Genomic DNA, 26,893 nt, shown 5'->3' on the forward strand with positions numbered 1-26,893 from the left:
GGGGAGAGACATCCGATTTTTAATTGCTGCACTATCACTCGCCGAACTTAGTGTAGGACGTTTGCAGGTACTAGCAACATGTGTCTCCCACACAGGCAGCTGTCTACAGTGCATCCTCGGTAGTATAGTGGTTAGTATCCCCGCCTGTCACGCGGGAGACCGGGGTTCGATTCCCCGCCGTGGAGATGCGATTTTTATCTCACAAACCTGTTCGAGAGTTGCGCGTATGGGGATCGGAAGAGCATAAAGTTTGCGATCAAGGAGTGTAGTTGGTGCAAAATCTAAAAAAAAATGCCACATCTTAGGAAGTGGTCCTTGCATTCTTCACACATCAGGGTTTGCTACTGAGGCTGAATCAAAGCACCCCAGCCGACGCTCTGGGCGTAGTAATCGAGCTGGACACAGTCTGCAAAAGAAATATTTTTAGCAGAGCGTGGTTTCGATCCACGGACCTCTGGGTTATGGGCCCAGCACGCTTCCACTGCGCCACTCTGCTGTGTGGGAGAGTACTGGCTCTTCGTCACATCACGTCTCACACCTGGGCAGTGTTGTCTGCGTCGCTTTCACACGCCTACATGTGATTGCGTAACATCTCCTACAGCTCTCAGCTTGACTTGTCTCGACTTTGCTCGACTGACGCTACGCTGACGCTTGCAGGCAGCGATATTTACCACGATCGCCCCGACATGCAGCTGCGAGAAGCACAGGAGTAACAAAGAACTCCACGATGCGGCGACATACGAAATCCACTGCCCAGCTACTCGTCGGAAACTAACAAAATGCCGACCCTGCCAAGATTCGAACCTGGAATCTTCTGATCCGTAGTCAGACGCGTTATCCGTTGCGCCACAGGGCCACCGGCAGCATTTTGTCTACGAGACAAGTGCAATTCGCTAAGAAATGTGTTCTCCACGGCTCAGCAAGCTCCCAAGGAAGGTACCTCTCGTCCAGCTGCGTGGCCGCAGTGCGCCTGCAGAACTTAGAGCTTGCCACGCATCTGCTCTCGCTGTTCGACAGGTAGCAGAAGGCAAGGCGCGCTTTTTCGCATGTTTTCTCGACGACGAGAGCCGGTTGATGTGCATGTAAGCGTAGCATATGAAGCAAGAATAGCACGAACCATTCGTAGTCAGGTGCAAAAGTCGCAGTATGGCACCAGGTGGCGAACATATGTTTCTGTGGCCACCACTAGTTTCCAGCAAAGTGAATACCACTGACTGAGGGGCCTGTGTTGTAGCCCCAGTGGCGCAATTGGTTAGCGCACGGTACTTATAAGGCAGTAGCCGTGCGCAATGCCGGGGTTGTGAGTTCGAGCCTCTCCTGGGGCATATTTTTATTTCGTGGCACAGTCTCTGACAGCAACAGGAGGCTACGTTTGAGATGTATCAGCTATTTGAGGAATATAATCGTGCATTCGATACGGTAGCTGCGTCTTCCTCGGTAGTCACCCGGGAGACCGGGGTTCGATTCCCCGCCGGGGAGAGACATCCGATTTTTAATTGCTGCACTATCACTCGCCGTCTTAGTGTAGGACGTTTGCAGGTACTAGCAACATGTGTCTCCCACACAGGCAGCTGCCTACAGCGCATCCTCGGTAGTATAGTGGTTAGTATCCCAGCCTGTCACCCGGGAGACCGGGGTTCGATTCCCCGCCGGGGAGAGACATCCGATTTTTAATTGCTGCACTATCACTCGCCGAACTTAGTGTAGGACGTTTGCAGGTACTAGCAACATGTGTCTCCCACACAGGCAGCTGTCTACAGTGCATCCTCGGTAGTATAGTGGTTAGTATCCCCGCCTGTCACGCGGGAGACCGGGGTTCGATTCCCCGCCGTGGAGATGCGATTTTTATCTCACAAACCTGTTCGAGAGTTGCGCGTATGGGGATCGGAAGAGCATAAAGTTTGCGATCAAGGAGTGTAGTTGGTGCAAAATCTAAAAAAAAATGCCACATCTTAGGAAGTGGTCCTTGCATTCTTCACACATCAGGGTTTGCTACTGAGGCTGAATCAAAGCACCCCAGCCGACGCTCTGGGCGTAGTAATCGAGCTGGACACAGTCTGCAAAAGAAATATTTTTAGCAGAGCGTGGTTTCGATCCACGGACCTCTGGGTTATGGGCCCAGCACGCTTCCACTGCGCCACTCTGCTGTGTGGGAGAGTACTGGCTCTTCGTCACATCACGTCTCACACCTGGGCAGTGTTGTCTGCGTCGCTTTCACACGCCTACATGTGATTGCGTAACATCTCCTACAGCTCTCAGCTTGACTTGTCTCGACTTTGCTCGACTGACGCTACGCTGACGCTTGCAGGCAGCGATATTTACCACGATCGCCCCGACATGCAGCTGCGAGAAGCACAGGAGTAACAAAGCACTCCACGATGCGGCGACATACGAAATCCACTGCCCAGCTACTCGTCGGAAACTAACAAAATGCCGACCCTGCCAAGATTCGAACCTGGAATCTTCTGATCCGTAGTCAGACGCGTTATCCGTTGCGCCACAGGGCCACCGGCAGCGTTTTGTCTACGAGACAAGTGCAATTCGCTAAGAAATGTGTTCTCCACGGCTCAGCAAGCTCCCAAGGAAGGTACCTCTCGTCCAGCTGCGTGGCCGCAGTGCGCCTGCAGAACTTAGAGCTTGCCACGCATCTGCTCTCGCTGTTCGACAGGTAGCAGAAGGCAAGGCGCGCTTTTTCGCATGTTTTCTCGACGACGAGAGCCGGTTGATGTGCATGTAAGCGTAGCATATGAAGCAAGAATAGCACGAACCATTCGTAGTCAGGTGCAAAAGTCGCAGTATGGCACCAGGTGGCGAACATATGTTTCTGTGGCCACCACTAGTTTCCAGCAAAGTGAATACCACTGACTGAGGGCCCTGTGTTGTAGCCCCAGTGGCGCAATTGGTTAGCGCACGGTACTTATAAGGCAGTAGCCGTGCGCAATGCCGGGGTTGTGAGTTCGAGCCTCTCCTGGGGCATATTTTTATTTCGTGGCACAGTCTCTGACAGCAACAGGAGGCTACGTTTGAGATGTATCAGCTATTTGAGGAATATAATCGTGCATTCGATACGGTAGCTGCGTCTTCCTCGGTAGTCACCCGGGAGACCGGGGTTCGATTCCCCGCCGGGGAGAGACATCCGATTTTTAATTGCTGCACTATCACTCGCCGTCTTAGTGTAGGACGTTTGCAGGTACTAGCAACATGTGTCTCCCACACAGGCAGCTGCCTACAGCGCATCCTCGGTAGTATAGTGGTTAGTATCCCAGCCTGTCACCCGGGAGACCGGGGTTCGATTCCCCGCCGGGGAGAGACATCCGATTTTTAATTGCTGCACTATCACTCGCCGAACTTAGTGTAGGACGTTTGCAGGTACTAGCAACATGTGTCTCCCACACAGGCAGCTGTCTACAGTGCATCCTCGGTAGTATAGTGGTTAGTATCCCCGCCTGTCACGCGGGAGACCGGGGTTCGATTCCCCGCCGTGGAGATGCGATTTTTATCTCACAAACCTGTTCGAGAGTTGCGCGTATGGGGATCGGAAGAGCATAAAGTTTGCGATCAAGGAGTGTAGTTGGTGCAAAATCTAAAAAAAAATGCCACATCTTAGGAAGTGGTCCTTGCATTCTTCACACATCAGGGTTTGCTACTGAGGCTGAATCAAAGCACCCCAGCCGACGCTCTGGGCGTAGTAATCGAGCTGGACACAGTCTGCAAAAGAAATATTTTTAGCAGAGCGTGGTTTCGATCCACGGACCTCTGGGTTATGGGCCCAGCACGCTTCCACTGCGCCACTCTGCTGTGTGGGAGAGTACTGGCTCTTCGTCACATCACGTCTCACACCTGGGCAGTGTTGTCTGCGTCGCTTTCACACGCCTACATGTGATTGCGTAACATCTCCTACAGCTCTCAGCTTGACTTGTCTCGACTTTGCTCGACTGACGCTACGCTGACGCTTGCAGGCAGCGATATTTACCACGATCGCCCCGACATGCAGCTGCGAGAAGCACAGGAGTAACAAAGCACTCCACGATGCGGCGACATACGAAATCCACTGCCCAGCTACTCGTCGGAAACTAACAAAATGCCGACCCTGCCAAGATTCGAACCTGGAATCTTCTGATCCGTAGTCAGACGCGTTATCCGTTGCGCCACAGGGCCACCGGCAGCGTTTTGTCTACGAGACAAGTGCAATTCGCTAAGAAATGTGTTCTCCACGGCTCAGCAAGCTCCCAAGGAAGGTACCTCTCGTCCAGCTGCGTGGCCGCAGTGCGCCTGCAGAACTTAGAGCTTGCCACGCATCTGCTCTCGCTGTTCGACAGGTAGCAGAAGGCAAGGCGCGCTTTTTCGCATGTTTTCTCGACGACGAGAGCCGGTTGATGTGCATGTAAGCGTAGCATATGAAGCAAGAATAGCACGAACCATTCGTAGTCAGGTGCAAAAGTCGCAGTATGGCACCAGGTGGCGAACATATGTTTCTGTGGCCACCACTAGTTTCCAGCAAAGTGAATACCACTGACTGAGGGCCCTGTGTTGTAGCCCCAGTGGCGCAATTGGTTAGCGCACGGTACTTATAAGGCAGTAGCCGTGCGCAATGCCGGGGTTGTGAGTTCGAGCCTCTCCTGGGGCATATTTTTATTTCGTGGCACAGTCTCTGACAGCAACAGGAGGCTACGTTTGAGATGTATCAGCTATTTGAGGAATATAATCGTGCATTCGATACGGTAGCTGCGTCTTCCTCGGTAGTATAGTGGTTAGTATCCCCTCCTGTCACCCGGGAGACCGGGGTTCGATTCCCCGCCGGGGAGAGACATCCGATTTTTAATTGCTGCACTATCACTCGCCGTCTTAGTGTAGGACGTTTGCAGGTACTAGCAACATGTGTCTCCCACACAGGCAGCTGCCTACAGCGCATCCTCGGTAGTATAGTGGTTAGTATCCCCGCCTGTCACCCGGGAGACCGGGGTTCGATTCCCCGCCGGGGAGAGACATCCGATTTTTAATTGCTGCACTATCACTCGCCGAACTTAGTGTAGGACGTTTGCAGGTACTAGCAACATGTGTCTCCCACACAGGCAGCTGTCTACAGTGCATCCTCGGTAGTATAGTGGTTAGTATCCCCGCCTGTCACGCGGGAGACCGGGGTTCGATTCCCCGCCGGGGAGATGCGATTTTTATCTCACAAACCTGTTCGAGAGTTGCGCGTATGGGGATCGGAAGAGCATAAAGTTTGCGATCAAGGAGTGTAGTTGGTGCAAAATCTAAAAAAAAATGCCACATCTTAGGAAGTGGTCCTTGCATTCTTCACACATCAGGGTTTGCTACTGAGGCTGAATCAAAGCACCCCAGCCGACGCTCTGGGCGTAGTAATCGAGCTGGACACAGTCTGCAAAAGAAATATTTTTAGCAGAGCGTGGTTTCGATCCACGGACCGCTGGGTTATGGGCCCAGCACGCTTCCACTGCGCCACTCTGCTGTGTGGGAGAGTACTGGCTCTTCGTCACATCACGTCTCACACCTGGGCAGTGTTGTCTGCGTCGCTTTCACACGCCTACATGTGATTGCGTAACATCTCCTACAGCTCTCAGCTTGACTTGTCTCGACTTTGCTCGACTGACGCTACGCTGACGCTTGCAGGCAGCGATATTTACCACGATCGCCCCGACATGCAGCTGCGAGAAGCACAGGAGTAACAAAGCACTCCACGATGCGGCGACATACGAAATCCACTGCCCAGCTACTCGTCGGAAACTAACAAAATGCCGACCCTGCCAAGATTCGAACCTGGAATCTTCTGATCCGTAGTCAGACGCGTTATCCGTTGCGCCACAGGGCCACCGGCAGCATTTTGTCTACGAGACAAGTGCAATTCGCTAAGAAATGTGTTCTCCACGGCTCAGCAAGCTCCCAAGGAAGGTACCTCTCGTCCAGCTGCGTGGCCGCAGTGCGCCTGCAGAACTTAGAGCTTGCCACGCATCTGCTCTCGCTGTTCGACAGGTAGCAGAAGGCAAGGCGCGCTTTTTCGCATGTTTTCTCGACGACGAGAGCCGGTTGATGTGCATGTAAGCGTAGCATATGAAGCAAGAATAGCACGAACCATTCGTAGTCAGGTGCAAAAGTCGCAGTATGGCACCAGGTGGCGAACATATGTTTCTGTGGCCACCACTAGTTTCCAGCAAAGTGAATACCACTGACTGAGGGCCCTGTGTTGTAGCCCCAGTGGCGCAATTGGTTAGCGCACGGTACTTATAAGGCAGTAGCCGTGCGCAATGCCGGGGTTGTGAGTTCGAGCCTCTCCTGGGGCATATTTTTATTTCGTGGCACAGTCTCTGACAGCAACAGGAGGCTACGTTTGAGATGTATCAGCTATTTGAGGAATATAATCGTGCATTCGATACGGTAGCTGCGTCTTCCTCGGTAGTCACCCGGGAGACCGGGGTTCGATTCCCCGCCGGGGAGAGACATCCGATTTTTAATTGCTGCACTATCACTCGCCGTCTTAGTGTAGGACGTTTGCAGGTACTAGCAACATGTGTCTCCCACACAGGCAGCTGCCTACAGCGCATCCTCGGTAGTATAGTGGTTAGTATCCCAGCCTGTCACCCGGGAGACCGGGGTTCGATTCCCCGCCGGGGAGAGACATCCGATTTTTAATTGCTGCACTATCACTCGCCGAACTTAGTGTAGGACGTTTGCAGGTACTAGCAACATGTGTCTCCCACACAGGCAGCTGTCTACAGTGCATCCTCGGTAGTATAGTGGTTAGTATCCCCGCCTGTCACGCGGGAGACCGGGGTTCGATTCCCCGCCGTGGAGATGCGATTTTTATCTCACAAACCTGTTCGAGAGTTGCGCGTATGGGGATCGGAAGAGCATAAAGTTTGCGATCAAGGAGTGTAGTTGGTGCAAAATCTAAAAAAAAATGCCACATCTTAGGAAGTGGTCCTTGCATTCTTCACACATCAGGGTTTGCTACTGAGGCTGAATCAAAGCACCCCAGCCGACGCTCTGGGCGTAGTAATCGAGCTGGACACAGTCTGCAAAAGAAATATTTTTAGCAGAGCGTGGTTTCGATCCACGGACCTCTGGGTTATGGGCCCAGCACGCTTCCACTGCGCCACTCTGCTGTGTGGGAGAGTACTGGCTCTTCGTCACATCACGTCTCACACCTGGGCAGTGTTGTCTGCGTCGCTTTCACACGCCTACATGTGATTGCGTAACATCTCCTACAGCTCTCAGCTTGACTTGTCTCGACTTTGCTCGACTGACGCTACGCTGACGCTTGCAGGCAGCGATATTTACCACGATCGCCCCGACATGCAGCTGCGAGAAGCACAGGAGTAACAAAGCACTCCACGATGCGGCGACATACGAAATCCACTGCCCAGCTACTCGTCGGAAACTAACAAAATGCCGACCCTGCCAAGATTCGAACCTGGAATCTTCTGATCCGTAGTCAGACGCGTTATCCGTTGCGCCACAGGGCCACCGGCAGCGTTTTGTCTACGAGACAAGTGCAATTCGCTAAGAAATGTGTTCTCCACGGCTCAGCAAGCTCCCAAGGAAGGTACCTCTCGTCCAGCTGCGTGGCCGCAGTGCGCCTGCAGAACTTAGAGCTTGCCACGCATCTGCTCTCGCTGTTCGACAGGTAGCAGAAGGCAAGGCGCGCTTTTTCGCATGTTTTCTCGACGACGAGAGCCGGTTGATGTGCATGTAAGCGTAGCATATGAAGCAAGAATAGCACGAACCATTCGTAGTCAGGTGCAAAAGTCGCAGTATCGCACCAGGTGGCGAACATATGTTTCTGTGGCCACCACTAGTTTCCAGCAAAGTGAATACCACTGACTGAGGGCCCTGTGTTGTAGCCCCAGTGGCGCAATTGGTTAGCGCACGGTACTTATAAGGCAGTAGCCGTGCGCAATGCCGGGGTTGTGAGTTCGAGCCTCTCCTGGGGCATATTTTTATTTCGTGGCACAGTCTCTGACAGCAACAGGAGGCTACGTTTGAGATGTATCAGCTATTTGAGGAATATAATCGTGCATTCGATACGGTAGCTGCGTCTTCCTCGGTAGTATAGTGGTTAGTATCCCCTCCTGTCACCCGGGAGACCGGGGTTCGATTCCCCGCCGGGGAGAGACATCCGATTTTTAATTGCTGCACTATCACTCGCCGTCTTAGTGTAGGACGTTTGCAGGTACTAGCAACATGTGTCTCCCACACAGGCAGCTGCCTACAGCGCATCCTCGGTAGTATAGTGGTTAGTATCCCCGCCTGTCACCCGGGAGACCGGGGTTCGATTCCCCGCCGGGGAGAGACATCCGATTTTTAATTGCTGCACTATCACTCGCCGAACTTAGTGTAGGACGTTTGCAGGTACTAGCAACATGTGTCTCCCACACAGGCAGCTGTCTACAGTGCATCCTCGGTAGTATAGTGGTTAGTATCCCCGCCTGTCACGCGGGAGACCGGGGTTCGATTCCCCGCCGGGGAGATGCGATTTTTATCTCACAAACCTGTTCGAGAGTTGCGCGTATGGGGATCGGAAGAGCATAAAGTTTGCGATCAAGGAGTGTAGTTGGTGCGAAATCTAAAAAAAAATGCCACATCTTAGGAAGTGGTCCTTGCATTCTTCACACATCAGGGTTTGCTACTGAGGCTGAATCAAAGCACCCCAGCCGACGCTCTGGGCGTAGTAATCGAGCTGGACACAGTCTGCAAAAGAAATATTTTTAGCAGAGCGTGGTTTCGATCCACGGACCGCTGGGTTATGGGCCCAGCACGCTTCCACTGCGCCACTCTGCTGTGTGGGAGAGTACTGGCTCTTCGTCACATCACGTCTCACACCTGGGCAGTGTTGTCTGCGTCGCTTTCACACGCCTACATGTGATTGCGTAACATCTCCTACAGCTCTCAGCTTGACTTGTCTCGACTTTGCTCGACTGACGCTACGCTGACGCTTGCAGGCAGCGATATTTACCACGATCGCCCCGACATGCAGCTGCGAGAAGCACAGGAGTAACAAAGCACTCCACGATGCGGCGACATACGAAATCCACTGCCCAGCTACTCGTCGGAAACTAACAAAATGCCGACCCTGCCAAGATTCGAACCTGGAATCTTCTGATCCGTAGTCAGACGCGTTATCCGTTGCGCCACAGGGCCACCGGCAGCATTTTGTCTACGAGACAAGTGCAATTCGCTAAGAAATGTGTTCTCCACGGCTCAGCAAGCTCCCAAGGAAGGTACCTCTCGTCCAGCTGCGTGGCCGCAGTGCGCCTGCAGAACTTAGAGCTTGCCACGCATCTGCTCTCGCTGTTCGACAGGTAGCAGAAGGCAAGGCGCGCTTTTTCGCATGTTTTCTCGACGACGAGAGCCGGTTGATGTGCATGTAAGCGTAGCATATGAAGCAAGAATAGCACGAACCATTCGTAGTCAGGTGCAAAAGTCGCAGTATGGCACCAGGTGGCGAACATATGTTTCTGTGGCCACCACTAGTTTCCAGCAAAGTGAATACCACTGACTGAGGGCCCTGTGTTGTAGCCCCAGTGGCGCAATTGGTTAGCGCACGGTACTTATAAGGCAGTAGCCGTGCGCAATGCCGGGGTTGTGAGTTCGAGCCTCTCCTGGGGCATATTTTTATTTCGTGGCACAGTCTCTGACAGCAACAGGAGGCTACGTTTGAGATGTATCAGCTATTTGAGGAATATAATCGTGCATTCGATACGGTAGCTGCGTCTTCCTCGGTAGTATAGTGGTTAGTATCCCCTCCTGTCACCCGGGAGACCGGGGTTCGATTCCCCGCCGGGGAGAGACATCCGATTTTTAATTGCTGCACTATCACTCGCCGAACTTAGTGTAGGACGTTTGCAGGTACTAGCAACATGTGTCTCCCACACAGGCAGCTGTCTACAGTGCATCCTCGGTAGTATAGTGGTTAGTATCCCCGCCTGTCACGCGGGAGACCGGGGTTCGATTCCCCGCCGGGGACATGCGATTTTTATCTCACAAACCTGTTCGAGAGTTGCGCGTATGGGGATCGGAAGAGCATAAAGTTTGCGATCAAGGAGTGTAGTTGGTGCAAAATCTAAAAAAAAATGCTACATCTTAGGAAGTGGTTCTTGCATTCTTCACACATCAGGGTTTGCTACTGAGGCTGAATCAAAGCACCCCAGCCGACGCTCTGGGCGTAGTAATCGAGCTGGACACAGTCTGCAAAAGTAATATTTTTAGCAGAGCGTGGTTTCAATCCACGGACCTCTGGGTTATGGGCCCAGCACGCTTCCACTGCGCCACTCTGCTGTGTGGGAGAGTACTGGCTCTTCGTCACATCACGTCTCACACCTGGGCAGTGTTGTCTGCGTCGCTTTCACACGCCTACATGTGATTGCGTAACATCTCCTACAGCTCTCAGCTTGACTTGTCTCGACTTTGCTCGACTGACGCTACGCTGACGCTTGCAGGCAGCGATATTTACCACGATCGCCCCGACATGCAGCTGCGAGAAGCACAGGAGTAACAAAGCACTCCACGATGCGGCGACATACGAAATCCACTGCCCAGCTACTCGTCGGAAACTAACAAAATGCCGACCCTGCCAAGATTCGAACCTGGAATCTTCTGATCCGTAGTCAGACGCGTTATCCGTTGCGCCACAGGGCCACCGGCAGCGTTTTGTCTACGAGACAAGTGCAATTCGCTAAGAAATGTGTTCTCCACGGCTCAGCAAGCTCCCAAGGAAGGTACCTCTCGTCCAGCTGCGTGGCCGCAGTGCGCCTGCAGAACTTAGAGCTTGCCACGCATCTGCTCTCGCTGTTCGACAGGTAGCAGAAGGCAAGGCGCGCTTTTTCGCATGTTTTCTCGACGACGAGAGCCGGTTGATGTGCATGTAAGCGTAGCATATGAAGCAAGAATAGCACGAACCATTCGTAGTCAGGTGCAAAAGTCGCAGTATGGCACCAGGTGGCGAACATATGTTTCTGTGGCCACCACTAGTTTCCAGCAAAGTGAATACCACTGACTGAGGGCCCTGTGTTGTAGCCCCAGTGGCGCAATTGGTTAGCGCACGGTACTTATAAGGCAGTAGCCGTGCGCAATGCCGGGGTTGTGAGTTCGAGCCTCTCCTGGGGCATATTTTTATTTCGTGGCACAGTCTCTGACAGCAACAGGAGGCTACGTTTGAGATGTATCAGCTATTTGAGGAATATAATCGTGCATTCGATACGGTAGCTGCGTCTTCCTCGGTAGTATAGTGGTTAGTATCCCCTCCTGTCACCCGGGAGACCGGGGTTCGATTCCCCGCCGGGGAGAGACATCCGATTTTTAATTGCTGCACTATCACTCGCCGTCTTAGTGTAGGACGTTTGCAGGTACTAGCAACATGTGTCTCCCACACAGGCAGCTGCCTACAGCGCATCCTCGGTAGTATAGTGGTTAGTATCCCCGCCTGTCACCCGGGAGACCGGGGTTCGATTCCCCGCCGGGGAGAGACATCCGATTTTTAATTGCTGCACTATCACTCGCCGAACTTAGTGTAGGACGTTTGCAGGTACTAGCAACATGTGTCTCCCACACAGGCAGCTGTCTACAGTGCATCCTCGGTAGTATAGTGGTTAGTATCCCCGCCTGTCACGCGGGAGACCGGGGTTCGATTCCCCGCCGGGGAGATGCGATTTTTATCTCACAAACCTGTTCGAGAGTTGCGCGTATGGGGATCGGAAGAGCATAAAGTTTGCGATCAAGGAGTGTAGTTGGTGCAAAATCTAAAAAAAAATGCCACATCTTAGGAAGTGGTCCTTGCATTCTTCACACATCAGGGTTTGCTACTGAGGCTGAATCAAAGCACCCCAGCCGACGCTCTGGGCGTAGTAATCGAGCTGGACACAGTCTGCAAAAGAAATATTTTTAGCAGAGCGTGGTTTCGATCCACGGACCGCTGGGTTATGGGCCCAGCACGCTTCCACTGCGCCACTCTGCTGTGTGGGAGAGTACTGGCTCTTCGTCACATCACGTCTCACACCTGGGCAGTGTTGTCTGCGTCGCTTTCACACGCCTACATGTGATTGCGTAACATCTCCTACAGCTCTCAGCTTGACTTGTCTCGACTTTGCTCGACTGACGCTACGCTGACGCTTGCAGGCAGCGATATTTACCACGATCGCCCCGACATGCAGCTGCGAGAAGCACAGGAGTAACAAAGCACTCCACGATGCGGCGACATACGAAATCCACTGCCCAGCTACTCGTCGGAAACTAACAAAATGCCGACCCTGCCAAGATTCGAACCTGGAATCTTCTGATCCGTAGTCAGACGCGTTATCCGTTGCGCCACAGGGCCACCGGCAGCATTTTGTCTACGAGACAAGTGTTATTCGCTAAGAAATGTGTTCTCCACGGCTCAGCAAGCTCCCAAGGAAGGTACCTCTCGTCCAGCTGCGTGGCCGCAGTGCGCCTGCAGAACTTAGAGCTTGCCACGCATCTGCTCTCGCTGTTCGACAGGTAGCAGAAGGCAAGGCGCGCTTTTTCGCATGTTTTCTCGACGACGAGAGCCGGTTGATGTGCATGTAAGCGTAGCATATGAAGCAAGAATAGCACGAACCATTCGTAGTCAGGTGCAAAAGTCGCAGTATGGCACCAGGTGGCGAACATATGTTTCTGTGGCCACCACTAGTTTCCAGCAAAGTGAATACCACTGACTGAGGGCCCTGTGTTGTAGCCCCAGTGGCGCAATTGGTTAGCGCACGGTACTTATAAGGCAGTAGCCGTGCGCAATGCCGGGGTTGTGAGTTCGAGCCTCTCCTGGGGCATATTTTTATTTCGTGGCACAGTCTCTGACAGCAACAGGAGGCTACGTTTGAGATGTATCAGCTATTTGAGGAATATAATCGTGCATTCGATACGGTAGCTGCGTCTTCCTCGGTAGTATAGTGGTTAGTATCCCCTCCTGTCACCCGGGAGACCGGGGTTCGATTCCCCGCCGGGGAGAGACATCCGATTTTTAATTGCTGCACTATCACTCGCCGTCTTAGTGTAGGACGTTTGCAGGTACTAGCAACATGTGTCTCCCACACAGGCAGCTGCCTACAGCGCATCCTCGGTAGTATAGTGGTTAGTATCCCCGCCTGTCACCCGGGAGACCGGGGTTCGATTCCCCGCCGGGGAGAGACATCCGATTTTTAATTGCTGCACTATCACTCGCCGAACTTAGTGTAGGACGTTTGCAGGTACTAGCAACATGTGTCTCCCACACAGGCAGCTGTCTACAGTGCATCCTCGGTAGTATAGTGGTTAGTATCCCCGCCTGTCACGCGGGAGACCGGGGTTCGATTCCCCGCCGGGGAGATGCGATTTTTATCTCACAAACCTGTTCGAGAGTTGCGCGTATGGGGATCGGAAGAGCATAAAGTTTGCGATCAAGGAGTGTAGTTGGTGCAAAATCTAAAAAAAAATGCCACATCTTAGGAAGTGGTCCTTGCATTCTTCACACATCAGGGTTTGCTACTGAGGCTGAATCAAAGCACCCCAGCCGACGCTCTGGGCGTAGTAATCGAGCTGGACACAGTCTGCAAAAGAAATATTTTTAGCAGAGCGTGGTTTCGATCCACGGACCGCTGGGTTATGGGCCCAGCACGCTTCCACTGCGCCACTCTGCTGTGTGGGAGAGTACTGGCTCTTCGTCACATCACGTCTCACACCTGGGCAGTGTTGTCTGCGTCGCTTTCACACGCCTACATGTGATTGCGTAACATCTCCTACAGCTCTCAGCTTGACTTGTCTCGACTTTGCTCGACTGACGCTACGCTGACGCTTGCAGGCAGCGATATTTACCACGATCGCCCCGACATGCAGCTGCGAGAAGCACAGGAGTAACAAAGCACTCCACGATGCGGCGACATACGAAATCCACTGCCCAGCTACTCGTCGGAAACTAACAAAATGCCGACCCTGCCAAGATTCGAACCTGGAATCTTCTGATCCGTAGTCAGACGCGTTATCCGTTGCGCCACAGGGCCACCGGCAGCATTTTGTCTACGAGACAAGTGCAATTCGCTAAGAAATGTGTTCTCCACGGCTCAGCAAGCTCCCAAGGAAGGTACCTCTCGTCCAGCTGCGTGGCCGCAGTGCGCCTGCAGAACTTAGAGCTTGCCACGCATCTGCTCTCGCTGTTCGACAGGTAGCAGAAGGCAAGGCGCGCTTTTTCGCATGTTTTCTCGACGACGAGAGCCGGTTGATGTGCATGTAAGCGTAGCATATGAAGCAAGAATAGCACGAACCATTCGTAGTCAGGTGCAAAAGTCGCAGTATGGCACCAGGTGGCGAACATATGTTTCTGTGGCCACCACTAGTTTCCAGCAAAGTGAATACCACTGACTGAGGGCCCTGTGTTGTAGCCCCAGTGGCGCAATTGGTTAGCGCACGGTACTTATAAGGCAGTAGCCGTGCGCAATGCCGGGGTTGTGAGTTCGAGCCTCTCCTGGGGCATATTTTTATTTCGTGGCACAGTCTCTGACAGCAACAGGAGGCTACGTTTGAGATGTATCAGCTATTTGAGGAATATAATCGTGCATTCGATACGGTAGCTGCGTCTTCCTCGGTAGTATAGTGGTTAGTATCCCCTCCTGTCACCCGGGAGACCGGGGTTCGATTCCCCGCCGGGGAGAGACATCCGATTTTTAATTGCTGCACTATCACTCGCCGAACTTAGTGTAGGACGTTTGCAGGTACTAGCAACATGTGTCTCCCACACAGGCAGCTGTCTACAGTGCATCCTCGGTAGTATAGTGGTTAGTATCCCCGCCTGTCACGCGGGAGACCGGGGTTCGATTCCCCGCCGGGGACATGCGATTTTTATCTCACAAACCTGTTCGAGAGTTGCGCGTATGGGGATCGGAAGAGCATAAAGTTTGCGATCAAGGAGTGTAGTTGGTGCAAAATCTAAAAAAAAATGCTACATCTTAGGAAGTGGTTCTTGCATTCTTCACACATCAGGGTTTGCTACTGAGGCTGAATCAAAGCACCCCAGCCGACGCTCTGGGCGTAGTAATCGAGCTGGACACAGTCTGCAAAAGTAATATTTTTAGCAGAGCGTGGTTTCAATCCACGGACCTCTGGGTTATGGGCCCAGCACGCTTCCACTGCGCCACTCTGCTGTGTGGGAGAGTACTGGCTCTTCGTCACATCACGTCTCACACCTGGGCAGTGTTGTCTGCGTCGCTTTCACACGCCTACATGTGATTGCGTAACATCTCCTACAGCTCTCAGCTTGACTTGTCTCGACTTTGCTCGACTGACGCTACGCTGACGCTTGCAGGCAGCGATATTTACCACGATCGCCCCGACATGCAGCTGCGAGAAGCACAGGAGTAACAAAGCACTCCACGATGCGGCGACATACGAAATCCACTGCCCAGCTACTCGTCGGAAACTAACAAAATGCCGACCCTGCCAAGATTCGAACCTGGAATCTTCTGATCCGTAGTCAGACGCGTTATCCGTTGCGCCACAGGGCCACCGGCAGCGTTTTGTCTACGAGACAAGTGCAATTCGCTAAGAAATGTGTTCTCCACGGCTCAGCAAGCTCCCAAGGAAGGTACCTCTCGTCCAGCTGCGTGGCCGCAGTGCGCCTGCAGAACTTAGAGCTTGCCACGCATCTGCTCTCGCTGTTCGACAGGTAGCAGAAGGCAAGGCGCGCTTTTTCGCATGTTTTCTCGACGACGAGAGCCGGTTGATGTGCATGTAAGCGTAGCATATGAAGCAAGAATAGCACGAACCATTCGTAGTCAGGTGCAAAAGTCGCAGTATGGCACCAGGTGGCGAACATATGTTTCTGTGGCCACCACTAGTTTCCAGCAAAGTGAATACCACTGACTGAGGGCCCTGTGTTGTAGCCCCAGTGGCGCAATTGGTTAGCGCACGGTACTTATAAGGCAGTAGCCGTGCGCAATGCCGGGGTTGTGAGTTCGAGCCTCTCCTGGGGCATATTTTTATTTCGTGGCACAGTCTCTGACAGCAACAGGAGGCTACGTTTGAGATGTATCAGCTATTTGAGGAATATAATCGTGCATTCGATACGGTAGCTGCGTCTTCCTCGGTAGTATAGTGGTTAGTATCCCCTCCTGTCACCCGGGAGACCGGGGTTCGATTCCCCGCCGGGGAGAGACATCCGATTTTTAATTGCTGCACTATCACTCGCCGTCTTAGTGTAGGACGTTTGCAGGTACTAGCAACATGTGTCTCCCACACAGGCAGCTGCCTACAGCGCATCCTCGGTAGTATAGTGGTTAGTATCCCCGCCTGTCACCCGGGAGACCGGGGTTCGATTCCCCGCCGGGGAGAGACATCCGATTTTTAATTGCTGCACTATCACTCGCCGAACTTAGTGTAGGACGTTTGCAGGTACTAGCAACATGTGTCTCCCACACAGGCAGCTGTCTACAGTGCATCCTCGGTAGTATAGTGGTTAGTATCCCCGCCTGTCACGCGGGAGACCGGGGTTCGATTCCCCGCCGGGGAGATGCGATTTTTATCTCACAAACCTGTTCGAGAGTTGCGCGTATGGGGATCGGAAGAGCATAAAGTTTGCGATCAAGGAGTGTAGTTGGTGCAAAATCTAAAAAAAAATGCCACATCTTAGGAAGTGGTCCTTGCATTCTTCACACATCAGGGTTTGCTACTGAGGCTGAATCAAAGCACCCCAGCCGACGCTCTGGGCGTAGTAATCGAGCTGGACACAGTCTGCAAAAGAAATATTTTTAGCAGAGCGTGGTTTCGATCCACGGACCGCTGGGTTATGGGCCCAGCACGCTTCCACTGCGCCACTCTGCTGTGTGGGAGAGTACTGGCTCTTCGTCACATCACGTCTCACACCTGGGCAGTGTTGTCTGCGTCGCTTTCACACGCCTACATGTGATTGCGTAACATCTCCTACAGCTCTCAGCTTGACTTGTCTCGACTTTGCTCGACTGACGCTACGCTGACGCTTGCAGGCAGCGATATTTACCACGATCGCCCCGACATGCAGCTGCGAGAAGCACAGGAGTAACAAAGCACTCCACGATGCGGCGACATACGAAATCCACTGCCCAGCTACTCGTCGGAAACTAACAAAATGCCGACCCTGCCAAGATTCGAACCTGGAATCTTCTGATCCGTAGTCAGACGCGTTATCCGTTGCGCCACAGGGCCACCGGCAGCATTTTGTCTACGAGACAAGTGTTATTCGCTAAGAAATGTGTTCTCCACGGCTCAGCAAGCTCCCAAGGAAGGTACCTCTCGTCCAGCTGCGTGGCCGCAGTGCGCCTGCAGAACTTAGAGCTTGCCACGCATCTGCTCTCGCTGTTCGACAGGTAGCAGAAGGCAAGGCGCGCTTTTTCGCATGTTTTCTCGACGACGAGAGCCGGTTGATGTGCATGTAAGCGTAGCATATGAAGCAAGAATAGCACGAACCATTCGTAGTCAGGTGCAAAAGTCGCAGTATGGCACCAGGTGGCGAACATATGTTTCTGTGGCCACCACTAGTTTCCAGCAAAGTGAATACCACTGACTGAGGGCCCTGTGTTGTAGCCCCAGTGGCGCAATTGGTTAGCGCACGGTACTTATAAGGCAGTAGCCGTGCGCAATGCCGGGGTTGTGAGTTCGAGCCTCTCCTGGGGCATATTTTTATTTCGTGGCACAGTCTCTGACAGCAACAGGAGGCTACGTTTGAGATGTATCAGCTATTTGAGGAATATAATCGTGCATTCGATACGGTAGCTGCGTCTTCCTCGGTAGTATAGTGGTTAGTATCCCCTCCTGTCACCCGGGAGACCGGGGTTCGATTCCCCGCCGGGGAGAGACATCCGATTTTTAATTGCTGCACTATCACTCGCCGTCTTAGTGTAGGACGTTTGCAGGTACTAGCAACATGTGTCTCCCACACAGGCAGCTGCCTACAGCGCATCCTCGGTAGTATAGTGGTTAGTATCCCCGCCTGTCACCCGGGAGACCGGGGTTCGATTCCCCGCCGGGGAGAGACATCCGATTTTTAATTGCTGCACTATCACTCGCCGAACTTAGTGTAGGACGTTTGCAGGTACTAGCAACATGTGTCTCCCACACAGGCAGCTGTCTACAGTGCATCCTCGGTAGTATAGTGGTTAGTATCCCCGCCTGTCACGCGGGAGACCGGGGTTCGATTCCCCGCCGGGGAGATGCGATTTTTATCTCACAAACCTGTTCGAGAGTTGCGCGTATGGGGATCGGAAGAGCATAAAGTTTGCGATCAAGGAGTGTAGTTGGTGCAAAATCTAAAAAAAAATGCCACATCTTAGGAAGTGGTCCTTGCATTCTTCACACATCAGGGTTTGCTACTGAGGCTGAATCAAAGCACCCCAGCCGACGCTCTGGGCGTAGTAATCGAGCTGGACACAGTCTGCAAAAGAAATATTTTTAGCAGAGCGTGGTTTCGATCCACGGACCGCTGGGTTATGGGCCCAGCACGCTTCCACTGCGCCACTCTGCTGTGTGGGAGAGTACTGGCTCTTCGTCACATCACGTCTCACACCTGGGCAGTGTTGTCTGCGTCGCTTTCACACGCCTACATGTGATTGCGTAACATCTCCTACAGCTCTCAGCTTGACTTGTCTCGACTTTGCTCGACTGACGCTACGCTGACGCTTGCAGGCAGCGATATTTACCACGATCGCCCCGACATGCAGCTGCGAGAAGCACAGGAGTAACAAAGCACTCCACGATGCGGCGACATACGAAATCCACTGCCCAGCTACTCGTCGGAAACTAACAAAATGCCGACCCTGCCAAGATTCGAACCTGGAATCTTCTGATCCGTAGTCAGACGCGTTATCCGTTGCGCCACAGGGCCACCGGCAGCATTTTGTCTACGAGACAAGTGCAATTCGCTAAGAAATGTGTTCTCCACGGCTCAGCAAGCTCCCAAGGAAGGTACCTCTCGTCCAGCTGCGTGGCCGCAGTGCGCCTGCAGAACTTAGAGCTTGCCACGCATCTGCTCTCGCTGTTCGACAGGTAGCAGAAGGCAAGGCGCGCTTTTTCGCATGTTTTCTCGACGACGAGAGCCGGTTGATGTGCATGTAAGCGTAGCATATGAAGCAAGAATAGCACGAACCATTCGTAGTCAGGTGCAAAAGTCGCAGTATGGCACCAGGTGGCGAACATATGTTTCTGTGGCCACCACTAGTTTCCAGCAAAGTGAATACCACTGACTGAGGGCCCTGTGTTGTAGCCCCAGTGGCGCAATTGGTTAGCGCACGGTACTTATAAGGCAGTAGCCGTGCGCAATGCCGGGGTTGTGAGTTCGAGCCTCTCCTGGGGCATATTTTTATTTCATGGCACAGTCTCTGACAGCAACAGGAGGCTACGTTTGAGATGTATCAGCTATTTGAGGAATATAATCGTGCATTCGATACGGTAGCTGCGTCTTCCTCGGTAGTATAGTGGTTAGTATCCCCTCCTGTCACCCGGGAGACCGGGGTTCGATTCCCCGCCGGGGAGAGACATCCGATTTTTAATTGCTGCACTATCACTCGCCGAACTTAGTGTAGGACGTTTGCAGGTACTAGCAACATGTGTCTCCCACACAGGCAGCTGTCTACAGTGCATCCTCGGTAGTATAGTGGTTAGTATCCCCGCCTGTCACGCGGGAGACCGGGGTTCGATTCCCCGCCGGGGAGATGCGATTTTTATCTCACAAACCTGTTCGAGAGTTGCGCGTATGGGGATCGGAAGAGCATAAAGTTTGCGATCAAGGAGTGTAGTTGGTGCAAAATCTAAAAAAAAATGCTACATCTTAGGAAGTGGTTCTTGCATTCTTCACACATCAGGGTTTGCTACTGAGGCTGAATCAAAGCACCCCAGCCGACGCTCTGGGCGTAGTAATCGAGCTGGACACAGTCTGCAAAAGTAATATTTTTAGCAGAGCGTGGTTTCAATCCACGGACCTCTGGGTTATGGGCCCAGCACGCTTCCACTGCGCCACTCTGCTGTGTGGGAGAGTACTGGCTCTTCGTCACATCACGTCTCACACCTGGGCAGTGTTGTCTGCGTCGCTTTCACACGCCTACATGTGATTGCGTAACATCTCCTACAGCTCTCAGCTTGACTTGTCTCGACTTTGCTCGACTGACGCTACGCTGACGCTTGCAGGCAGCGATATTTACCACGATCGCCCCGACATGCAGCTGCGAGAAGCACAGGAGTAACAAAGCACTCCACGATGCGGCGACATACGAAATCCACTGCCCAGCTACTCGTCGGAAACTAACAAAATGCCGACCCTGCCAAGATTCGAACCTGGAATCTTCTGATCCGTAGTCAGACGCGTTATCCGTTGCGCCACAGGGCCACCGGCAGCATTTTGTCTACGAGACAAGTGTTATTCGCTAAGAAATGTGTTCTCCACGGCTCAGCAAGCTCCCAAGGAAGGTACCTCTCGTCCAGCTGCGTGGCCGCAGTGCGCCTGCAGAACTTAGAGCTTGCCACGCATCTGCTCTCGCTGTTCGACAGGTAGCAGAAGGCAAGGCGCGCTTTTTCGCATGTTTTCTCGACGACGAGAGCCGGTTGATGTGCATGTAAGCGTAGCATATGAAGCAAGAATAGCACGAACCATTCGTAGTCAGGTGCAAAAGTCGCAGTATGGCACCAGGTGGCGAACATATGTTTCTGTGGCCACCACTAGTTTCCAGCAAAGTGAATACCACTGACTGAGGGCCCTGTGTTGTAGCCCCAGTGGCGCAATTGGTTAGCGCACGGTACTTATAAGGCAGTAGCCGTGCGCAATGCCGGGGTTGTGAGTTCGAGCCTCTCCTGGGGCATATTTTTATTTCGTGGCACAGTCTCTGACAGCAACAGGAGGCTACGTTTGAGATGTATCAGCTATTTGAGGAATATAATCGTGCATTCGATACGGTAGCTGCGTCTTCCTCGGTAGTATAGTGGTTAGTATCCCCTCCTGTCACCCGGGAGACCGGGGTTCGATTCCCCGCCGGGGAGAGACATCCGATTTTTAATTGCTGCACTATCACTCGCCGTCTTAGTGTAGGACGTTTGCAGGTACTAGCAACATGTGGCTCCCACACAGGCAGCTGCCTACAGCGCATCCTCGGTAGTATAGTGGTTAGTATCCCCGCCTGTCACCCGGGAGACCGGGGTTCGATTCCCCGCCGGGGAGAGACATCCGATTTTTAATTGCTGCACTATCACTCGCCGAACTTAGTGTAGGACGTTTGCAGGTACTAGCAACATGTGTCTCCCACACAGGCAGCTGTCTACAGTGCATCCTCGGTAGTATAGTGGTTAGTATCCCCGCCTGTCACGCGGGAGACCGGGGTTCGATTCCCCGCCGGGGAGATGCGATTTTTATCTCACAAACCTGTTCGAGAGTTGCGCGTATGGGGATCGGAAGAGCATAAAGTTTGCGATCAAGGAGTGTAGTTGGTGCAAAATCTAAAAAAAAATGCCACATCTTAGGAAGTGGTCCTTGCATTCTTCACACATCAGGGTTTGCTACTGAGGCTGAATCAAAGCACCCCAGCCGACGCTCTGGGCGTAGTAATCGAGCTGGACACAGTCTGCAAAAGAAATATTTTTAGCAGAGCGTGGTTTCGATCCACGGACCGCTGGGTTATGGGCCCAGCACGCTTCCACTGCGCCACTCTGCTGTGTGGGAGAGTACTGGCTCTTCGTCACATCACGTCTCACACCTGGGCAGTGTTGTCTGCGTCGCTTTCACACGCCTACATGTGATTGCGTAACATCTCCTACAGCTCTCAGCTTGACTTGTCTCGACTTTGCTCGACTGACGCTACGCTGACGCTTGCAGGCAGCGATATTTACCACGATCGCCCCGACATGCAGCTGCGAGAAGCACAGGAGTAACAAAGCACTCCACGATGCGGCGACATACGAAATCCACTGCCCAGCTACTCGTCGGAAACTAACAAAATGCCGACCCTGCCAAGATTCGAACCTGGAATCTTCTGATCCGTAGTCAGACGCGTTATCCGTTGCGCCACAGGGCCACCGGCAGCATTTTGTCTACGAGACAAGTGCAATTCGCTAAGAAATGTGTTCTCCACGGCTCAGCAAGCTCCCAAGGAAGGTACCTCTCGTCCAGCTGCGTGGCCGCAGTGCGCCTGCAGAACTTAGAGCTTGCCACGCATCTGCTCTCGCTGTTCGACAGGTAGCAGAAGGCAAGGCGCGCTTTTTCGCATGTTTTCTCGACGACGAGAGCCGGTTGATGTGCATGTAAGCGTAGCATATGAAGCAAGAATAGCACGAACCATTCGTAGTCAGGTGCAAAAGTCGCAGTATGGCACCAGGTGGCGAACATATGTTTCTGTGGCCACCACTAGTTTCCAGCAAAGTGAATACCACTGACTGAGGGCCCTGTGTTGTAGCCCCAGTGGCGCAATTGGTTAGCGCACGGTACTTATAAGGCAGTAGCCGTGCGCAATGCCGGGGTTGTGAGTTCGAGCCTCTCCTGGGGCATATTTTTATTTCGTGGCACAGTCTCTGACAGCAACAGGAGGCTACGTTTGAGATGTATCAGCTATTTGAGGAATATAATCGTGCATTCGATACGGTAGCTGCGTCTTCCTCGGTAGTATAGTGGTTAGTATCCCCTCCTGTCACCCGGGAGACCGGGGTTCGATTCCCCGCCGGGGAGAGACATCCGATTTTTAATTGCTGCACTATCACTCGCCGAACTTAGTGTAGGACGTTTGCAGGTACTAGCAACATGTGTCTCCCACACAGGCAGCTGTCTACAGTGCATCCTCGGTAGTATAGTGGTTAGTATCCCCGCCTGTCACGCGGGAGACCGGGGTTCGATTCCCCGCCGGGGAGATGCGATTTTTATCTCACAAACCTGTTCGAGAGTTGCGCGTATGGGGATCGGAAGAGCATAAAGTTTGCGATCAAGGAGTGTAGTTGGTGCAAAATCTAAAAAAAAATGCTACATCTTAGGAAGTGGTTCTTGCATTCTTCACACATCAGGGTTTGCTACTGAGGCTGAATCAAAGCACCCCAGCCGACGCTCTGGGCGTAGTAATCGAGCTGGACACAGTCTGCAAAAGTAATATTTTTAGCAGAGCGTGGTTTCAATCCACGGACCTCTGGGTTATGGGCCCAGCACGCTTCCACTGCGCCACTCTGCTGTGTGGGAGAGTACTGGCTCTTCGTCACATCACGTCTCACACCTGGGCAGTGTTGTCTGCGTCGCTTTCACACGCCTACATGTGATTGCGTAACATCTCCTACAGCTCTCAGCTTGACTTGTCTCGACTTTGCTCGACTGACGCTACGCTGACGCTTGCAGGCAGCGATATTTACCACGATCGCCCCGACATGCAGCTGCGAGAAGCACAGGAGTAACAAAGCACTCCACGATGCGGCGACATACGAAATCCACTGCCCAGCTACTCGTCGGAAACTAACAAAATGCCGACCCTGCCAAGATTCGAACCTGGAATCTTCTGATCCGTAGTCAGACGCGTTATCCGTTGCGCCACAGGGCCACCGGCAGCATTTTGTCTACGAGACAAGTGCAATTCGCTAAGAAATGTGTTCTCCACGGCTCAGCAAGCTCCCAAGGAAGGTACCTCTCGTCCAGCTGCGTGGCCGCAGTGCGCCTGCAGAACTTAGAGCTTGCCACGCATCTGCTCTCGCTGTTCGACAGGTAGCAGAAGGCAAGGCGCGCTTTTTCGCATGTTTTCTCGACGACGAGAGCCGGTTGATGTGCATGTAAGCGTAGCATATGAAGCAAGAATAGCACGAACCATTCGTAGTCAGGTGCAAAAGTCGCAGTATGGCACCAGGTGGCGAACATATGTTTCTGTGGCCACCACTAGTTTCCAGCAAAGTGAATACCACTGACTGAGGGCCCTGTGTTGTAGCCCCAGTGGCGCAATTGGTTAGCGCACGGTACTTATAAGGCAGTAGCCGTGCGCAATGCCGGGGTTGTGAGTTCGAGCCTCTCCTGGGGCATATTTTTATTTCGTGGCACAGTCTCTGACAGCAACAGGAGGCTACGTTTGAGATGTATCAGCTATTTGAGGAATATAATCGTGCATTCGATACGGTAGCTGCGTCTTCCTCGGTAGTATAGTGGTTAGTATCCCCTCCTGTCACCCGGGAGACCGGGGTTCGATTCCCCGCCGGGGAGAGACATCCGATTTTTAATTGCTGCACTATCACTCGCCGAACTTAGTGTAGGACGTTTGCAGGTACTAGCAACATGTGTCTCCCACACAGGCAGCTGTCTACAGTGCATCCTCGGTAGTATAGTGGTTAGTATCCCCGCCTGTCACGCGGGAGACCGGGGTTCGATTCCCCGCCGGGGAGATGCGATTTTTATCTCACAAACCTGTTCGAGAGTTGCGCGTATGGGGATCGGAAGAGCATAAAGTTTGCGATCAAGGAGTGTAGTTGGTGCAAAATCTAAAAAAAAATGCTACATCTTAGGAAGTGGTTCTTGCATTCTTCACACATCAGGGTTTGCTACTGAGGCTGAATCAAAGCACCCCAGCCGACGCTCTGGGCGTAGTAATCGAGCTGGACACAGTCTGCAAAAGTAATATTTTTAGCAGAGCGTGGTTTCAATCCACGGACCTCTGGGTTATGGGCCCAGCACGCTTCCACTGCGCCACTCTGCTGTGTGGGAGAGTACTGGCTCTTCGTCACATCACGTCTCACACCTGGGCAGTGTTGTCTGCGTCGCTTTCACACGCCTACATGTGATTGCGTAACATCTCCTACAGCTCTCAGCTTGACTTGTCTCGACTTTGCTCGACTGACGCTACGCTGACGCTTGCAGGCAGCGATATTTACCACGATCGCCCCGACATGCAGCTGCGAGAAGCACAGGAGTAACAAAGCACTCCACGATGCGGCGACATACGAAATCCACTGCCCAGCTACTCGTCGGAAACTAACAAAATGCCGACCCTGCCAAGATTCGAACCTGGAATCTTCTGATCCGTAGTCAGACGCGTTATCCGTTGCGCCACAGGGCCACCGGCAGCATTTTGTCTACGAGACAAGTGCAATTCGCTAAGAAATGTGTTCTCCACGGCTCAGCAAGCTCCCAAGGAAGGTACCTCTCGTCCAGCTGCGTGGCCGCAGTGCGCCTGCAGAACTTAGAGCTTGCCACGCATCTGCTCTCGCTGTTCGACAGGTAGCAGAAGGCAAGGCGCGCTTTTTCGCATGTTTTCTCGACGACGAGAGCCGGTTGATGTGCATGTAAGCGTAGCATATGAAGCAAGAATAGCACGAACCATTCGTAGTCAGGTGCAAAAGTCGCAGTATGGCACCAGGTGGCGAACATATGTTTCTGTGGCCACCACTAGTTTCCAGCAAAGTGAATACCACTGACTGAGGGCCCTGTGTTGTAGCCCCAGTGGCGCAATTGGTTAGCGCACGGTACTTATAAGGCAGTAGCCGTGCGCAATGCCGGGGTTGTGAGTTCGAGCCTCTCCTGGGGCATATTTTTATTTCGTGGCACAGTCTCTGACAGCAACAGGAGGCTACGTTTGAGATGTATCAGCTATTTGAGGAATATAATCGTGCATTCGATACGGTAGCTGCGTCTTCCTCGGTAGTATAGTGGTTAGTATCCCCTCCTGTCACCCGGGAGACCGGGGTTCGATTCCCCGCCGGGGAGAGACATCCGATTTTTAATTGCTGCACTATCACTCGCCGAACTTAGTGTAGGACGTTTGCAGGTACTAGCAACATGTGTCTCCCACACAGGCAGCTGTCTACAGTGCATCCTCGGTAGTATAGTGGTTAGTATCCCCGCCTGTCACGCGGGAGACCGGGGTTCGATTCCCCGCCGGGGAGATGCGATTTTTATCTCACAAACCTGTTCGAGAGTTGCGCGTATGGGGATCGGAAGAGCATAAAGTTTGCGATCAAGGAGTGTAGTTGGTGCAAAATCTAAAAAAAAATGCTACATCTTAGGAAGTGGTTCTTGCATTCTTCACACATCAGGGTTTGCTACTGAGGCTGAATCAAAGCACCCCAGCCGACGCTCTGGGCGTAGTAATCGAGCTGGACACAGTCTGCAAAAGTAATATTTTTAGCAGAGCGTGGTTTCAATCCACGGACCTCTGGGTTATGGGCCCAGCACGCTTCCACTGCGCCACTCTGCTGTGTGGGAGAGTACTGGCTCTTCGTCACATCACGTCTCACACCTGGGCAGTGTTGTCTGCGTCGCTTTCACACGCCTACATGTGATTGCGTAACATCTCCTACAGCTCTCAGCTTGACTTGTCTCGACTTTGCTCGACTGACGCTACGCTGACGCTTGCAGGCAGCGATATTTACCACGATCGCCCCGACATGCAGCTGCGAGAAGCACAGGAGTAACAAAGCACTCCACGATGCGGCGACATACGAAATCCACTGCCCAGCTACTCGTCGGAAACTAACAAAATGCCGACCCTGCCAAGATTCGAACCTGGAATCTTCTGATCCGTAGTCAGACGCGTTATCCGTTGCGCCACAGGGCCACCGGCAGCATTTTGTCTACGAGACAAGTGCAATTCGCTAAGAAATGTGTTCTCCACGGCTCAGCAAGCTCCCAAGGAAGGTACCTCTCGTCCAGCTGCGTGGCCGCAGTGCGCCTGCAGAACTTAGAGCTTGCCACGCATCTGCTCTCGCTGTTCGACAGGTAGCAGAAGGCAAGGCGCGCTTTTTCGCATGTTTTCTCGACGACGAGAGCCGGTTGATGTGCATGTAAGCGTAGCATATGAAGCAAGAATAGCACGAACCATTCGTAGTCAGGTGCAAAAGTCGCAGTATGGCACCAGGTGGCGAACATATGTTTCTGTGGCCACCACTAGTTTCCAGCAAAGTGAATACCACTGACTGAGGGCCCTGTGTTGTA

General features: G+C 52.8%; 61 non-coding genes across 61 annotated transcripts; 40 read left to right on the forward strand and 21 right to left on the reverse strand.

Moving 5' to 3' along the window:
• Nucleotides 1–113: 113 nt before the first annotated feature.
• Nucleotides 114–185, forward strand: Trnad-guc (transfer RNA aspartic acid (anticodon GUC)). Its single transcript has one exon. It is a non-coding gene; the product is annotated as a tRNA-Asp (tRNA).
• Nucleotides 186–424: 239 nt separating this feature from the next.
• Trnam-cau (transfer RNA methionine (anticodon CAU)) lies at nt 425–496 on the reverse strand. The gene has a single exon. It is a non-coding gene; the product is annotated as a tRNA-Met (tRNA).
• A 287-nt stretch (nt 497–783) lies between these two features.
• Nucleotides 784–856, reverse strand: Trnar-acg (transfer RNA arginine (anticodon ACG)). Its single transcript has one exon. It is a non-coding gene; the product is annotated as a tRNA-Arg (tRNA).
• Nucleotides 857–1,233: 377 nt separating this feature from the next.
• On the forward strand, nt 1,234–1,325 carry Trnai-uau (transfer RNA isoleucine (anticodon UAU)). Its single transcript is given in 2 exon segments — nt 1,234–1,271; nt 1,290–1,325. It is a non-coding gene; the product is annotated as a tRNA-Ile (tRNA).
• A 439-nt stretch (nt 1,326–1,764) lies between these two features.
• Trnad-guc (transfer RNA aspartic acid (anticodon GUC)) lies at nt 1,765–1,836 on the forward strand. Its single transcript has one exon. It is a non-coding gene; the product is annotated as a tRNA-Asp (tRNA).
• A 239-nt stretch (nt 1,837–2,075) lies between these two features.
• On the reverse strand, nt 2,076–2,147 carry Trnam-cau (transfer RNA methionine (anticodon CAU)). The gene has a single exon. It is a non-coding gene; the product is annotated as a tRNA-Met (tRNA).
• Nucleotides 2,148–2,434: 287 nt separating this feature from the next.
• On the reverse strand, nt 2,435–2,507 carry Trnar-acg (transfer RNA arginine (anticodon ACG)). The gene has a single exon. It is a non-coding gene; the product is annotated as a tRNA-Arg (tRNA).
• A 377-nt stretch (nt 2,508–2,884) lies between these two features.
• Trnai-uau (transfer RNA isoleucine (anticodon UAU)) lies at nt 2,885–2,976 on the forward strand. Its single transcript is given in 2 exon segments — nt 2,885–2,922; nt 2,941–2,976. It is a non-coding gene; the product is annotated as a tRNA-Ile (tRNA).
• Nucleotides 2,977–3,415: 439 nt separating this feature from the next.
• On the forward strand, nt 3,416–3,487 carry Trnad-guc (transfer RNA aspartic acid (anticodon GUC)). Its single transcript has one exon. It is a non-coding gene; the product is annotated as a tRNA-Asp (tRNA).
• A 239-nt stretch (nt 3,488–3,726) lies between these two features.
• On the reverse strand, nt 3,727–3,798 carry Trnam-cau (transfer RNA methionine (anticodon CAU)). The gene has a single exon. It is a non-coding gene; the product is annotated as a tRNA-Met (tRNA).
• Nucleotides 3,799–4,085: 287 nt separating this feature from the next.
• On the reverse strand, nt 4,086–4,158 carry Trnar-acg (transfer RNA arginine (anticodon ACG)). The gene has a single exon. It is a non-coding gene; the product is annotated as a tRNA-Arg (tRNA).
• A 377-nt stretch (nt 4,159–4,535) lies between these two features.
• On the forward strand, nt 4,536–4,627 carry Trnai-uau (transfer RNA isoleucine (anticodon UAU)). The gene is given in 2 exon segments: nt 4,536–4,573; nt 4,592–4,627. It is a non-coding gene; the product is annotated as a tRNA-Ile (tRNA).
• A 284-nt stretch (nt 4,628–4,911) lies between these two features.
• Nucleotides 4,912–4,983, forward strand: Trnad-guc (transfer RNA aspartic acid (anticodon GUC)). Its single transcript has one exon. It is a non-coding gene; the product is annotated as a tRNA-Asp (tRNA).
• A 107-nt stretch (nt 4,984–5,090) lies between these two features.
• Nucleotides 5,091–5,162, forward strand: Trnad-guc (transfer RNA aspartic acid (anticodon GUC)). The gene has a single exon. It is a non-coding gene; the product is annotated as a tRNA-Asp (tRNA).
• A 598-nt stretch (nt 5,163–5,760) lies between these two features.
• On the reverse strand, nt 5,761–5,833 carry Trnar-acg (transfer RNA arginine (anticodon ACG)). Its single transcript has one exon. It is a non-coding gene; the product is annotated as a tRNA-Arg (tRNA).
• Nucleotides 5,834–6,210: 377 nt separating this feature from the next.
• Nucleotides 6,211–6,302, forward strand: Trnai-uau (transfer RNA isoleucine (anticodon UAU)). Its single transcript is given in 2 exon segments — nt 6,211–6,248; nt 6,267–6,302. It is a non-coding gene; the product is annotated as a tRNA-Ile (tRNA).
• Nucleotides 6,303–6,741: 439 nt separating this feature from the next.
• Nucleotides 6,742–6,813, forward strand: Trnad-guc (transfer RNA aspartic acid (anticodon GUC)). Its single transcript has one exon. It is a non-coding gene; the product is annotated as a tRNA-Asp (tRNA).
• A 239-nt stretch (nt 6,814–7,052) lies between these two features.
• Trnam-cau (transfer RNA methionine (anticodon CAU)) lies at nt 7,053–7,124 on the reverse strand. The gene has a single exon. It is a non-coding gene; the product is annotated as a tRNA-Met (tRNA).
• Nucleotides 7,125–7,411: 287 nt separating this feature from the next.
• Trnar-acg (transfer RNA arginine (anticodon ACG)) lies at nt 7,412–7,484 on the reverse strand. Its single transcript has one exon. It is a non-coding gene; the product is annotated as a tRNA-Arg (tRNA).
• A 377-nt stretch (nt 7,485–7,861) lies between these two features.
• Trnai-uau (transfer RNA isoleucine (anticodon UAU)) lies at nt 7,862–7,953 on the forward strand. Its single transcript is given in 2 exon segments — nt 7,862–7,899; nt 7,918–7,953. It is a non-coding gene; the product is annotated as a tRNA-Ile (tRNA).
• A 284-nt stretch (nt 7,954–8,237) lies between these two features.
• Nucleotides 8,238–8,309, forward strand: Trnad-guc (transfer RNA aspartic acid (anticodon GUC)). Its single transcript has one exon. It is a non-coding gene; the product is annotated as a tRNA-Asp (tRNA).
• A 107-nt stretch (nt 8,310–8,416) lies between these two features.
• Nucleotides 8,417–8,488, forward strand: Trnad-guc (transfer RNA aspartic acid (anticodon GUC)). Its single transcript has one exon. It is a non-coding gene; the product is annotated as a tRNA-Asp (tRNA).
• A 598-nt stretch (nt 8,489–9,086) lies between these two features.
• Nucleotides 9,087–9,159, reverse strand: Trnar-acg (transfer RNA arginine (anticodon ACG)). The gene has a single exon. It is a non-coding gene; the product is annotated as a tRNA-Arg (tRNA).
• A 377-nt stretch (nt 9,160–9,536) lies between these two features.
• On the forward strand, nt 9,537–9,628 carry Trnai-uau (transfer RNA isoleucine (anticodon UAU)). The gene is given in 2 exon segments: nt 9,537–9,574; nt 9,593–9,628. It is a non-coding gene; the product is annotated as a tRNA-Ile (tRNA).
• Nucleotides 9,629–9,913: 285 nt separating this feature from the next.
• On the forward strand, nt 9,914–9,985 carry Trnad-guc (transfer RNA aspartic acid (anticodon GUC)). Its single transcript has one exon. It is a non-coding gene; the product is annotated as a tRNA-Asp (tRNA).
• Nucleotides 9,986–10,583: 598 nt separating this feature from the next.
• On the reverse strand, nt 10,584–10,656 carry Trnar-acg (transfer RNA arginine (anticodon ACG)). Its single transcript has one exon. It is a non-coding gene; the product is annotated as a tRNA-Arg (tRNA).
• Nucleotides 10,657–11,033: 377 nt separating this feature from the next.
• On the forward strand, nt 11,034–11,125 carry Trnai-uau (transfer RNA isoleucine (anticodon UAU)). The gene is given in 2 exon segments: nt 11,034–11,071; nt 11,090–11,125. It is a non-coding gene; the product is annotated as a tRNA-Ile (tRNA).
• Nucleotides 11,126–11,409: 284 nt separating this feature from the next.
• Nucleotides 11,410–11,481, forward strand: Trnad-guc (transfer RNA aspartic acid (anticodon GUC)). The gene has a single exon. It is a non-coding gene; the product is annotated as a tRNA-Asp (tRNA).
• Nucleotides 11,482–11,588: 107 nt separating this feature from the next.
• Trnad-guc (transfer RNA aspartic acid (anticodon GUC)) lies at nt 11,589–11,660 on the forward strand. Its single transcript has one exon. It is a non-coding gene; the product is annotated as a tRNA-Asp (tRNA).
• A 598-nt stretch (nt 11,661–12,258) lies between these two features.
• Trnar-acg (transfer RNA arginine (anticodon ACG)) lies at nt 12,259–12,331 on the reverse strand. Its single transcript has one exon. It is a non-coding gene; the product is annotated as a tRNA-Arg (tRNA).
• Nucleotides 12,332–12,708: 377 nt separating this feature from the next.
• Nucleotides 12,709–12,800, forward strand: Trnai-uau (transfer RNA isoleucine (anticodon UAU)). Its single transcript is given in 2 exon segments — nt 12,709–12,746; nt 12,765–12,800. It is a non-coding gene; the product is annotated as a tRNA-Ile (tRNA).
• Nucleotides 12,801–13,084: 284 nt separating this feature from the next.
• Trnad-guc (transfer RNA aspartic acid (anticodon GUC)) lies at nt 13,085–13,156 on the forward strand. The gene has a single exon. It is a non-coding gene; the product is annotated as a tRNA-Asp (tRNA).
• A 107-nt stretch (nt 13,157–13,263) lies between these two features.
• On the forward strand, nt 13,264–13,335 carry Trnad-guc (transfer RNA aspartic acid (anticodon GUC)). The gene has a single exon. It is a non-coding gene; the product is annotated as a tRNA-Asp (tRNA).
• A 598-nt stretch (nt 13,336–13,933) lies between these two features.
• Trnar-acg (transfer RNA arginine (anticodon ACG)) lies at nt 13,934–14,006 on the reverse strand. Its single transcript has one exon. It is a non-coding gene; the product is annotated as a tRNA-Arg (tRNA).
• A 377-nt stretch (nt 14,007–14,383) lies between these two features.
• On the forward strand, nt 14,384–14,475 carry Trnai-uau (transfer RNA isoleucine (anticodon UAU)). Its single transcript is given in 2 exon segments — nt 14,384–14,421; nt 14,440–14,475. It is a non-coding gene; the product is annotated as a tRNA-Ile (tRNA).
• A 285-nt stretch (nt 14,476–14,760) lies between these two features.
• Nucleotides 14,761–14,832, forward strand: Trnad-guc (transfer RNA aspartic acid (anticodon GUC)). Its single transcript has one exon. It is a non-coding gene; the product is annotated as a tRNA-Asp (tRNA).
• A 598-nt stretch (nt 14,833–15,430) lies between these two features.
• Nucleotides 15,431–15,503, reverse strand: Trnar-acg (transfer RNA arginine (anticodon ACG)). Its single transcript has one exon. It is a non-coding gene; the product is annotated as a tRNA-Arg (tRNA).
• A 377-nt stretch (nt 15,504–15,880) lies between these two features.
• Nucleotides 15,881–15,972, forward strand: Trnai-uau (transfer RNA isoleucine (anticodon UAU)). Its single transcript is given in 2 exon segments — nt 15,881–15,918; nt 15,937–15,972. It is a non-coding gene; the product is annotated as a tRNA-Ile (tRNA).
• A 284-nt stretch (nt 15,973–16,256) lies between these two features.
• Nucleotides 16,257–16,328, forward strand: Trnad-guc (transfer RNA aspartic acid (anticodon GUC)). Its single transcript has one exon. It is a non-coding gene; the product is annotated as a tRNA-Asp (tRNA).
• Nucleotides 16,329–16,435: 107 nt separating this feature from the next.
• Trnad-guc (transfer RNA aspartic acid (anticodon GUC)) lies at nt 16,436–16,507 on the forward strand. Its single transcript has one exon. It is a non-coding gene; the product is annotated as a tRNA-Asp (tRNA).
• Nucleotides 16,508–17,105: 598 nt separating this feature from the next.
• Nucleotides 17,106–17,178, reverse strand: Trnar-acg (transfer RNA arginine (anticodon ACG)). The gene has a single exon. It is a non-coding gene; the product is annotated as a tRNA-Arg (tRNA).
• A 377-nt stretch (nt 17,179–17,555) lies between these two features.
• Trnai-uau (transfer RNA isoleucine (anticodon UAU)) lies at nt 17,556–17,647 on the forward strand. Its single transcript is given in 2 exon segments — nt 17,556–17,593; nt 17,612–17,647. It is a non-coding gene; the product is annotated as a tRNA-Ile (tRNA).
• Nucleotides 17,648–17,931: 284 nt separating this feature from the next.
• Trnad-guc (transfer RNA aspartic acid (anticodon GUC)) lies at nt 17,932–18,003 on the forward strand. Its single transcript has one exon. It is a non-coding gene; the product is annotated as a tRNA-Asp (tRNA).
• Nucleotides 18,004–18,110: 107 nt separating this feature from the next.
• On the forward strand, nt 18,111–18,182 carry Trnad-guc (transfer RNA aspartic acid (anticodon GUC)). The gene has a single exon. It is a non-coding gene; the product is annotated as a tRNA-Asp (tRNA).
• A 598-nt stretch (nt 18,183–18,780) lies between these two features.
• Trnar-acg (transfer RNA arginine (anticodon ACG)) lies at nt 18,781–18,853 on the reverse strand. The gene has a single exon. It is a non-coding gene; the product is annotated as a tRNA-Arg (tRNA).
• A 377-nt stretch (nt 18,854–19,230) lies between these two features.
• Nucleotides 19,231–19,322, forward strand: Trnai-uau (transfer RNA isoleucine (anticodon UAU)). The gene is given in 2 exon segments: nt 19,231–19,268; nt 19,287–19,322. It is a non-coding gene; the product is annotated as a tRNA-Ile (tRNA).
• A 285-nt stretch (nt 19,323–19,607) lies between these two features.
• Nucleotides 19,608–19,679, forward strand: Trnad-guc (transfer RNA aspartic acid (anticodon GUC)). Its single transcript has one exon. It is a non-coding gene; the product is annotated as a tRNA-Asp (tRNA).
• A 598-nt stretch (nt 19,680–20,277) lies between these two features.
• On the reverse strand, nt 20,278–20,350 carry Trnar-acg (transfer RNA arginine (anticodon ACG)). The gene has a single exon. It is a non-coding gene; the product is annotated as a tRNA-Arg (tRNA).
• Nucleotides 20,351–20,727: 377 nt separating this feature from the next.
• Nucleotides 20,728–20,819, forward strand: Trnai-uau (transfer RNA isoleucine (anticodon UAU)). The gene is given in 2 exon segments: nt 20,728–20,765; nt 20,784–20,819. It is a non-coding gene; the product is annotated as a tRNA-Ile (tRNA).
• Nucleotides 20,820–21,103: 284 nt separating this feature from the next.
• Nucleotides 21,104–21,175, forward strand: Trnad-guc (transfer RNA aspartic acid (anticodon GUC)). The gene has a single exon. It is a non-coding gene; the product is annotated as a tRNA-Asp (tRNA).
• Nucleotides 21,176–21,282: 107 nt separating this feature from the next.
• Trnad-guc (transfer RNA aspartic acid (anticodon GUC)) lies at nt 21,283–21,354 on the forward strand. The gene has a single exon. It is a non-coding gene; the product is annotated as a tRNA-Asp (tRNA).
• Nucleotides 21,355–21,952: 598 nt separating this feature from the next.
• Trnar-acg (transfer RNA arginine (anticodon ACG)) lies at nt 21,953–22,025 on the reverse strand. The gene has a single exon. It is a non-coding gene; the product is annotated as a tRNA-Arg (tRNA).
• Nucleotides 22,026–22,402: 377 nt separating this feature from the next.
• On the forward strand, nt 22,403–22,494 carry Trnai-uau (transfer RNA isoleucine (anticodon UAU)). The gene is given in 2 exon segments: nt 22,403–22,440; nt 22,459–22,494. It is a non-coding gene; the product is annotated as a tRNA-Ile (tRNA).
• Nucleotides 22,495–22,779: 285 nt separating this feature from the next.
• Trnad-guc (transfer RNA aspartic acid (anticodon GUC)) lies at nt 22,780–22,851 on the forward strand. Its single transcript has one exon. It is a non-coding gene; the product is annotated as a tRNA-Asp (tRNA).
• Nucleotides 22,852–23,449: 598 nt separating this feature from the next.
• On the reverse strand, nt 23,450–23,522 carry Trnar-acg (transfer RNA arginine (anticodon ACG)). The gene has a single exon. It is a non-coding gene; the product is annotated as a tRNA-Arg (tRNA).
• Nucleotides 23,523–23,899: 377 nt separating this feature from the next.
• On the forward strand, nt 23,900–23,991 carry Trnai-uau (transfer RNA isoleucine (anticodon UAU)). Its single transcript is given in 2 exon segments — nt 23,900–23,937; nt 23,956–23,991. It is a non-coding gene; the product is annotated as a tRNA-Ile (tRNA).
• A 285-nt stretch (nt 23,992–24,276) lies between these two features.
• Trnad-guc (transfer RNA aspartic acid (anticodon GUC)) lies at nt 24,277–24,348 on the forward strand. The gene has a single exon. It is a non-coding gene; the product is annotated as a tRNA-Asp (tRNA).
• Nucleotides 24,349–24,946: 598 nt separating this feature from the next.
• On the reverse strand, nt 24,947–25,019 carry Trnar-acg (transfer RNA arginine (anticodon ACG)). Its single transcript has one exon. It is a non-coding gene; the product is annotated as a tRNA-Arg (tRNA).
• A 377-nt stretch (nt 25,020–25,396) lies between these two features.
• On the forward strand, nt 25,397–25,488 carry Trnai-uau (transfer RNA isoleucine (anticodon UAU)). The gene is given in 2 exon segments: nt 25,397–25,434; nt 25,453–25,488. It is a non-coding gene; the product is annotated as a tRNA-Ile (tRNA).
• A 285-nt stretch (nt 25,489–25,773) lies between these two features.
• Nucleotides 25,774–25,845, forward strand: Trnad-guc (transfer RNA aspartic acid (anticodon GUC)). Its single transcript has one exon. It is a non-coding gene; the product is annotated as a tRNA-Asp (tRNA).
• Nucleotides 25,846–26,443: 598 nt separating this feature from the next.
• Trnar-acg (transfer RNA arginine (anticodon ACG)) lies at nt 26,444–26,516 on the reverse strand. The gene has a single exon. It is a non-coding gene; the product is annotated as a tRNA-Arg (tRNA).
• Between the last annotated feature and the right edge of the window lie 377 nt (nt 26,517–26,893).

The sequence above is a fragment of the Schistocerca cancellata genome, unplaced genomic scaffold, assembly GCF_023864275.1.
Source record: "Schistocerca cancellata isolate TAMUIC-IGC-003103 unplaced genomic scaffold, iqSchCanc2.1 HiC_scaffold_1164, whole genome shotgun sequence".
NCBI lineage: Eukaryota > Metazoa > Arthropoda > Insecta > Orthoptera > Acrididae > Schistocerca > Schistocerca cancellata.